The sequence below is a fragment of the Melospiza georgiana genome, chromosome 13, assembly GCF_028018845.1.
Source record: "Melospiza georgiana isolate bMelGeo1 chromosome 13, bMelGeo1.pri, whole genome shotgun sequence".
Lineage (NCBI taxonomy): Eukaryota > Metazoa > Chordata > Aves > Passeriformes > Passerellidae > Melospiza > Melospiza georgiana.
The window spans coordinates 1,838,272-1,845,696 of NC_080442.1; positions in this window are offsets into that span (position 1 = coordinate 1,838,272).

Below are 7,425 nucleotides of genomic sequence, written 5' to 3' on the forward strand. Positions count from 1 at the left end.
AACCCCCACCATTTTTTGCTGCTTGTCAGCAGGTAGCAAACGTGCAGCACATGTGTGTGTGCTTTCATTGCATTCACATGCTGCTGTATCTGAGAGCAAGGCATTTCCAGGAAATTAGCAACTGCTGGGAAGGATTGTGGATACAAGAGACAGCTCAGCTCACCACCCCAGCTGGCTGTTAGTCAATGGGAGGTGCTCAGTGCTGAGACTTGCTGTCATAAATTGGAATGAAAAGCACATGAGCTTATGAGGCTGTGTGCAGGAGATGCAGACATTACTGTCATTTTGAGCAATTAAGTTATTGCCTCCTCCCTCTGCATCTCCTCCAGTAGGAACACTGCAGCTGGCAAAAGGACTGATAGCAAGGGTTTGCTCTAGATCCATTATATTTGTGAATCACAAGCTATTGACAATTTGGATTTAATTAAAGAAAAATTATAAAATCCAAGTTTAAATTGGGTGCAGATTGTGAAGGGATTTGTGCCATTTCAGCTAAGTTGTTTTAAAGATCATTTTCCCAAACCACCCAGGTGCATACACAGCTCTGGCCATACACACATATGGAGCACACACAGCTCAGGCCTGCCTGTTTGACTAAGCCTTAGTCAAACAAACAGTTCCATTAGAGCAAAGTCTCAGTGTTGCAGAATTGAGCTTTAATCACCATTGCACAATGAAAAGTTCTCTCTTGTGTTAAAGCTGCTGGATCTTTAGCTGCTGTGACATTTGGTATGTAGGCTTAAAAACCAAACAGCTGCCCTCAGTGAGCAGTGCAATGTTATATTTCAATTTTAGAGAAAACTGTATTCAGAGATGCTGAGAATTTTTTAAAAATCTGAATAGAACATCTGCATACTGTATTAAAGGTGTGAGATGGCAGAAATCCCTTTTCAAGCTACTTTAAACCCAGAAAGCCCTAATATCTGTTTTCCCAGTTCCTCTTTTGCCCAAGTCTGTTTTGCCTGTGAATCAATAATGAAGACATTGCTGTCTAACATCAGGTGTGTCACTTATCAGTTATACACGTATTTCTCAGACAACATGGGGATTTAGCTTTGGTTCTATTTAATTTCCCTGGCTGAGAATTTAGAAGAACACAACAGCCCACATAAAAAATGTTTTTTTTACCCACACCTGTTGGTTAAATTTTCCAGGCACCAAGTCGAGTAGGAACTTGTTAGCTTTCGTTACAGCACTTGGAAAAAATGTTGTCATCCACTAAGTAGAGCACAGCCTCCTTCCAGCACCAGCAAGCCTTGATCTCCTCTGATGGATGTGTCCTTATCTTGCTTGTCTTCACACTGCAGATTGCTGCTATTGGTGATGAAAGGATGAAAAGAGCCCAAGCTGGGTGGCAGACACTGAGATGAGTGTGCAGGTAGTCAGTCTGTGCTACTGAGTCATGTTAATCACACTGAGGCACAACTGTAAGTGTGTGATGGATATTGCTATGCACCAGAAAGTACAAGTAGCATCTAAAACAAGGAAATGGTCCTGGTTGTGTTCAAGGTAAAAGAAATAAATGACAGGATTTCCAATTCAAGCAGTTGATGAGTTACTCCAAGTCACAAGAGACATGAACTGTCTTACAATTAGGGCATATTAGAGAAGTTACTCATCCCAGGGAGTTGTCTTCCCTCAGTAGCAAATTTTTTTTTTAAATTTTCTTAGTTGTTTCCCACAGCCCTGCTTGCAAAGGTACAAAAGAAATACCTCCTTTAGTTTTTGCAAATATCCTATTGCAGTATAAACCTGTGCAAATGTCATTAACTTGGTTTATCCTGTATGGAAATGGAATAAAGTAAAATTCCTGCTTAGCAATTTGTGTAGCATATAGTAATCAGACATCTTTAGAGGGGCTCTTTTGAAATATATCTAAGTTTGGGAAGAAAAATATGAAGCAAAGGAATGGAGTTTGTAGTATTCATGGACTCAGTCCCATAAGAATATGCAAGCCCAGTGCCAAATGCCTCCACCCAAATACCCGAGATGTTACTAATTTGATAAGAGTCCTTTTCCTGTTTTTTACTGGCCTGTGCAGTTTCTCAAGCTATCTGTACTCCTTTCCCACGAAGAGCAATTTTGGTGGCACAGAACATGTCTGCAAAGCAGAATGAAGGTGTAATTGCAGCACAGGTAGGTGAAAGCACACGAGAATGGGTGGTCAGAGCAGTAAATGTGTGGGAAATGGGCTGGCAACCAGCCTGCATTTATAGCTGGGTGAGTATTTGGCATAAACTGCACAGAACCTTTTGCTTGTGGCAGTTGATATCAGTAAAAATACCTGCTTGGGCTTCAAATAATGTTGAATGGCTTGGAAAAACTGCTGGACAAGGTACTGAGCAGGATCCAGAGTCTTCTGTCTAGAAGAACAGATAAGTGCAGTAAATGCAAATCAGGACTGCATTCTTCAGACAGAGCAGAAGATTCACACAGAAAATCTGGAACCACGTTTTTTCCTTCTGCTGCTGTATCTTTCCAAGCAAATGTGCCTGTTGTCTTTCTTCCTGACTTGGAGACTCCTGCTGTGGGGGTGGCACTTGGTGCTGGCACCTCAGGATGGCTGAATGCAGTGCCTGGCCCACTTCTCTCACCAGTAAGTGTCAGGCTGTCAGTGCTCACATCTGTCCTGTCACAGCCACATCTTTGACTCTGGGCCATGCTCATTTCATTAAGCTTTGTATTTTGGGGAGAAAGGGTGGAGAGAGGTTGTTATCACCTCCCTGTGAGGAGTGTGACCGTGTTCACAGGGGTCTGAGGATGAGGGATGAGACGAGGATCTGACTCCATGTTCAGAAGGCTTGATTTATTATTTTATGATATATATATATATATATATTAAAACTATACTGAAAGAATAGAAGAAAGGATTTCATCAGAAGGCTGGCTAACAATAGAAAAAGAAGGAATGATAACAAAAGCTTCTGTCGCAGACAGAGTCCAAGCCAGCTGACTGTGATTGGCCATTAATTAGAAACAACCACAAGACCAATCACAGATGCACCTGTTGCATTCCACAGCAGCAGATAATCATTGTTTACATTTTGTTCCTGAGGCCTCTCAGCTTCTCAGGAGGAAAAATCCTAAAGAAAGGATTTTCTATAAAATATCATGGCTACAGAGGAGCTCTTTCTAGAGCAAGCCAGAAAGCTTTCCCAAGTGCCTGCACATGTAATTCTATTTTTGGGCATATGAGCCTCACAATTCCTTGTTAAGATGTTTAATCTTTCAGGTGTTTTACACCTTCCATGGCTCTTACTTTGTTTAGAAACATGTTTGAGTCTGAAAAGAGATAAACTGGAAAGTGAAGCTCTCTGATGGTGTGTGGTGCTTCCGGCACTCTGGGTGGTGATGCACACCATCATTTTCCGTGGTGCCTTGTACCTCTGCCCAGTAAGTGGGAGAAAAGCTAGAGAGGGTAAAGAGGTTACACACAGCAACTGAATTTTAATGATAAATGTGAGTACATTCCCAGGCACAAAATTGTCCAGTGCTCTCTGTGCTGTTTTCTACCAGAATGGATTGCAACCTGGAGAATAACTTCAGGGAAAACAGAAAAAAAAAATCTGCATGTTTTCTTTTCTTTGGAAGAAGAGTGTATGTGTGGTGGTTTTCTCTTTTTTTACACTGATGTATTTCACAAATGTTCCTTCACTACATACTTTCAGCTGGTGAAAATTATTTTTCCTCTGGGTCCAAAAAAGTTTCAAGTAGGCCCTGAATTAAAACTATGAGAAAATCACCACTGCAAAACTGGAATTTTAAAACCAATGCTTTTGCAAAGAAGAAAAATAAATGTGTGTGCCCTTTGGCTGATCTGTAACCGCAGCATGGTCTTTTCAGCATTCCTTTTTTTAACATGCAAAATATTTTCCAAACTCCCATCCTGTTTTTTTAGGAACTGTGTCAGACTGCATGCAGTTTTTGAAACTAAGGCAGCAACAGTGTGGCACTATAAAACTTGCATATTCTATTTCATTAAAAATATATCATGCCCAGGTGGTACATCCTGAGTACACAGAAAAATGAAGCAAATTAAGCAGAGCTGATGATAAATGTGTTGATTTCACTGCCTGTAGATCCACTGCTTTTAATCCTGCTCTTTCTCTTGGTTCTCTTGTAAGATATCTTGAAGATTTGTTCCTGACTAATGTGTCCCAGCTGAGCTTGTGGAAAAGACCCAAACCACCCCAAACACCCTGGGGAAGATTTAAATGTTAAACTCGAGCTGTGAGTATGCCTTTATTTCTGCACCTTTAGGGGTTTATGCCTGGGTTTTTGCTGGCTCTGACTGTCCCAGCACAGAATGTTACAGGCGCAGATTGGTTCTGTTACTGCAGCGTACATACACTGAGAGCAGGCTGCTCTTACCTTACTTGACAAATAATAATACTCTGAGGACTGCTATACTCACCAAAACCAAGCAAAAAAAATGTATGTGGGTGAGGAGACTGAGATCAGGAACTCTGGGACAACCAAGGAAGTTCCCCCTGCGGTGGAACCACTCCCTTTGCTGGCAGCCTGTTAAATGGGTGAGGGTTTTTACTGCCATCTACCGTGCAAATGCTTCAAGCCAGAGGGAAATAAAAGTTCTGTCTCTTGGTTCTCATATTAATGAAATTACTTCTGAAAAGAGAGGGAAAGCAGAGCTTGATTTCTCTCTACAGCTAATATTCTCTTTATTTATCTTCTTTTCTAATTCAGAAAGGATTTGGGTCTTTTATTTCCTTCCTGTGCTGAGAGTAGAATCATCAGGTTTGATCAAGGTAATTGTTATCCCTTCATTCTTTGCATTTTCCATCAACATAAATTTTCCACATATCCATATATACACAGATAGTATTTTTAATTGCTGTTTTTCTTCATTTTATCTAGTACAAATATAAATTACAATCCTTTTTGACAACTTTAGCTCTTCTCTGTTAATTATGTTCCATTAGATTCAACACTTTTAGATCCAGAAATCTTTACAGAAATTAGTCTTTAATTATTGGAATCCAGCTGGAATAATGGGAATTCAGCTGGAATAATGGGAATCCATTGGACCATTTCATTGTTTCACAATAAATCCAAAAAAGAAAACAAAGGAGCTTCCTCACACTACTACTGTCTTCATTTTTAAGAGCCCTTTCCTACCCATTCGTCCTACAAGGTCAGTCTGGGGCAGTTACAAATGGCATTTAAAAGTATAATAGAACAGAGATGGGCTCCTGATTTCAGGTCTGCCCAGCCCTTTATCAGGGGAATACTGATATTGATCATTTGTATTCTATCTTTCATACCTTACATGTTATTTGTTGAAAACTTTACCCATTTTTTCAATGGAAGGGTTACATTTAGGGGAGTGTCACTGCAAAGTTTGTCAGTGAGCTAGAAAAGCAAATAAGATCATCATAGCAAGAAATAATGTGATCAAAGTCCAGACCTACAAGCAGGAACAGCCATAATAACATCTGTTATTATTGCTGAGACATCAGAATCCACACAAGCATTTACAGAAATGCAAGTGATAGAAGTGATGATGTTGTTTTCAAAATTCCTGATTTCTTTTTTCGCCCCAAGAGTTATGTTTTAGGAAATGTCAATGAAGCCTCACAATTTGCAAATGCCTGATGTTCCCACAAACTGGTGACCATCAGCAGCAGAGTGAGCATATTGTGCCTTTTGCTGGTGGGCTACAGCCCTGCAGAACAGCACAGAAGCTGCTGCCCACCTCTCTGTTCCTAACCTTTGGTGATTAGTACAGCTGCACCTCCTCAGTGGTGAGATTACCTTCTGCACTGTTTTCTTACATTCTATCCCTCCCCATCTTAGAAGATCTAAAACCTTAAGGGATTCTTGGTGGTGAGACACCAGAACTGGGCCCAAGTGGAGGAGAGTGAGCACAGCCCTGCCTTGCTGAGAGACCCATTGTCTCACACCACTCTTTATCATCTCAATAAGGCATATCTCAACACAAATCCAGCAAGTATAGCAGAGCAGGAGGAAAATCAGCTGGTTTAGTACTAAACCAACCATGTGGAGATTTTTCCACTGTCTCCAGATTGACTTTTCTGGTTATGTTACATAAAGAAGATGAATTACAGCTGAGACTCTGTGCCTGTACTTCTGAGTCACTGATGGACAAGAATGGAAGAAAAACATTGTCTTTTTTGTTAAATTAGAATTGGATAAGCCTAGTGCTTGCTGTCCTCATTTTCTATTGCTATCAGTAGAAAAAGAGTAGAAAATCCTCAAATCATTGTACAATTCAAAGTTAGCAAACCCAGAAGTTTAGAGGAAAATAAACCAGATAACAATTGACCAATTTGTGCTACTGGCCTTAGCACAAAGCTCTTCATTAAGGCAATCAGACAAAAATGGCAAGCTCTGTTACTGGCCCACTCAAAAGTGTGATGGCAAAGAGTGTCCATGCTGAGCAGGTTAATGTAGGAATGCAGAGAATCCTGCTGAAAAATGCTTCCAGAGACAGCTTAACATCATGAAAATGAGTTACAAGAAAGGAAATGCATCATCTTGTACCAGTTGGGTGTGAAGTTGTACTGTGATAAGCAGAGGAGTTTTATTGAGAAAATACTAATGAGCAATAAATGCCTGCAGTGAAAAGGATAGCAGCTGGTCTGCGTTTGACTCACACGTGAAAGCTATCTGGCCTGACTTTCTGCCAAATCCTGCCATTTTTGAGATCTTCAGACATGAAGAAGATTGAAATCCCTAGGTTAGCCCCTTAAAGAAGTGAGCCACACTTGTAAGCAGAAGTGGGGAGTCTGTCTTTCTAGAACTCTCCATGTGCCAGCTGTGCCATCCACACTGTTCTAGGCTGAAACCTGACCCTACAGCCAGTCCTGGAAGATTCAGCTTCTGTAAGTAATTCTTGACAAACCTAGTTCAAATATGGTCATCTTGCAGTTAAGAGGTTTTATCTGGGTGTTAGCCTAGCTTGCTGTACTTCAGCCTGGCATATGTTCAGCAGCTGGCTTTTTTCATTTGATTCTGCAAACATTTGCTGGGGAATGCCAAATAAAGAAATTATTTTGTGGCTTGAAGTATTCTTTACCTTCTCTACCTTTTTCTTATGCATCAGAGCAAGGAAAGTGTTGGTTAGTAGCAGGTTATTTTGTCAGAGCCACATTGATGCTGGTAGGAGTTACAACCTCACCTCCACCAGGAGGAGGAATGAGTAGTACTGAGCTTGCTTCAAAAAACTTTATTTTCAAATAAGTTTTTGGGGAGGATTCACAGGGGTTTGGCTCAGTTTGCCAAATACCACCTGTGGACACAGCTGGTGGCTTTTGGTTAACAAAAGGAACCAGCTCTAAGTCCCTGTACTTGGTGCTGCTGAGGCCACCTCTCAAGCGCTGTGTCCAGTTCTGTGCCCTTCAAGACAAGAGGACACTGAGGGGCTGCAGTGGGTCCAAAGAGGGA